This window comes from Sminthopsis crassicaudata, chromosome 2 (assembly GCF_048593235.1).
Source record: "Sminthopsis crassicaudata isolate SCR6 chromosome 2, ASM4859323v1, whole genome shotgun sequence".
Lineage (NCBI taxonomy): Eukaryota > Metazoa > Chordata > Mammalia > Dasyuromorphia > Dasyuridae > Sminthopsis > Sminthopsis crassicaudata.
In genome coordinates, this window is record NC_133618.1 from 569,291,933 (window position 1) to 569,294,470 (window position 2,538).

Genomic DNA, 2,538 nt, shown 5'->3' on the forward strand with positions numbered 1-2,538 from the left:
TTAAACCTACTGCTTTCATGAGTGCTGTGTGTATTTGTGGGAAGAAATGAACCAAGTAAAAAAAAGATTTTACATTTACTGTATTACCTGAGAGTCCCAAATAATCAATTAAAACAAAAGTTGGAAAAGAACTGCTTTCCTCTTTCTTCTCCTTTTCCTTCTCAGTCTTCCTCTCCCAAAGTAATATCTTTGTGATGGTAAACTGGAATATTTTTTGTCTCAATTCTTACCTAGCCCTTAATCACTGAATCAAACATCGCACAAACTGAGGAAAGAAAAACCTTAATTTAAAAAAACCAAAGCCACCTGCTGCATCCTGGGTCATTCTAATCATCTTGACCTTTGTTATTCTTGCCACTGGATCCCAATAATTATAGAGGAGAGAGTTTGGCCAATGATTTTGAAAAGCTCTACCTCAGATTTAATTCATGCACAAACCAACACATCATCCCTGTGAATCTTTGAGAATGAAAGATGAATTTGCAATATCTGCCTTCTCAGTCCTCTCTGGGTAAACTTGCAGGCAAATATGAAATCATTTTGTGGTATTACATTTCTATTTTTTTCATTACTTATAATGTAACAGCATTCTTTTCATTATTTACAATGTAACAACATTCTTTTCTCTGAGTTTTTTCCATTGTGAATGTATTCTAGCTATATTAGAACTGTTCTTCTAAAGAAATAAAAATGTTTCCATGTTGCCAACAATTGATAAACAAATGAACTATTGTATCACAATCCATTAGTGTATTAAAGGTCTTTAGTAATAAGTTCTTACCATGGCTGTCAGTTTTCTGGATTTTTGGTGAAAATATTGTTGACTTCATAATCCATCATCACCAACTCTATCATTTGGATCACTCTCAAAATGTTTTGAAAACATTGAAAAGACATGGAAAAAGAGCTAGGTAAGGACTCAGCTTTGCTTTCTGTTGCTTCTACTTTCTCCCAGTTTCAAACACCATAATTTCTACCCTTCAAATCATACTTTGAGCTGTGTTCAGAAAACTGTTGTTTCCTGTTTTCTCAGATGTATCTAGACAGAAAAAGATTATCATCAAAATTTAACAATTTGTTTCTGGGCCAGAAATACCACTTCCTCTCCTCCTTTAAGAAGAAATTTTGCATTCTCCTATTGGCAAATGACCCTGGTCAAATATAAGTGAGACCAAATCACCTCTCTTAAATTGTTGAATAGTTACATATTTGGAATTCTCTCTACTGGGCACATGACAATGCTTTTTGTTTGTTTGTGTTTCCTTTTTCTGTCTTTCTTTTTCTATTTTGTTTTCCCCTATTTTGTATTCAAGTTTTAAATAAATTTCTATAAAAAAATAATAATAAGTTGTTGACTAGAAGAATTCAACAAGGATTTTCAAGTACCCACTATGTATGTCAAAGGCATTATGCTAGGTTTTTAGGATACAAGGACAAAAATGAAAATAGTCCCTCCCCCTAAGGAGCTTACATTCTACATAGAGGAAAGATATAAGTGCCCAGATTAAATGAGACAGTTCAGTGGAGTGAAAGAACCTGCGTTAAAATATTGGTTTTCATTAGCTGAATGACTGTGAGCAAGTCACATCCTCTGGATATCACTTTCCCTACTTGTAAAATGAAAGGGATGCCTTCACAGAATACTACTTAGATGACTTGTAAATTCCTTTCTAACTCTAATTCTGACTTAGCAGGAGAGAAGCATTAACACTAAGAGAGCAGAATTTGAGGTAGGACTTTACAATTTCTTTCCAAAATGGGTTCCAAAATTGACTTAATGTAAGAGTTCTTAGATTTTTAGAAGTCTGTGAACTTGGACAGGAAAAAAAATTACATCTTTATTTCAATATTTTCCATGTGTGTGCACATGCATGCACATATATAATTTTATGCTCAATACCTTCAACTGATCCTCTTATAACGTAAACTCAAATCTCCTCATCAAATTGGTTGCTTTCTGTATACTCTTCCACTTATCAGTTTATCAATGTCCATCTTAAATTTTAATAGCCAGAACTGAATATAACACTTTAGATGAGTGATGAGAACTGAAAGCAATGGAATAATCCTATCCCTATTCCTAGAAACAAAATGTTAGTTTTAGAATGAATCTTTACTATACAATCAATTTAAACATGTTTTGTGAAGTCTAATTTAGCTCCCTGAAGGCCTCAGAATCAGCCAGAGTCAGTATAAAGTAAAAGTCTTTGGTCTTTAGGGGGAAAAGTGAAAGAAGCAGTCAAACTGCCTCCAGGCTCACCAAAGATGTATCCTGGATTCTCAAGTTCAAAGTCACCAACTTCTCTCCTCCTCATCCTGCACTAAAGTGACACTCTCTGACCCCTCTCTCATCCTGCCCTCAAATCCTTGTCTACAATTATCTTAACATCAAACATTCAGTAAGCATCAAACAGTAAGAGCCATTTATCCAAAACATATGCTAATAGAGTCGTTTCACATCGAATAGATAATTAGCTTTACGTCCTTAGTTGTCTGATTCAAGTACATCTTTTCATAGTTTCAGCCCTCTACAATGTT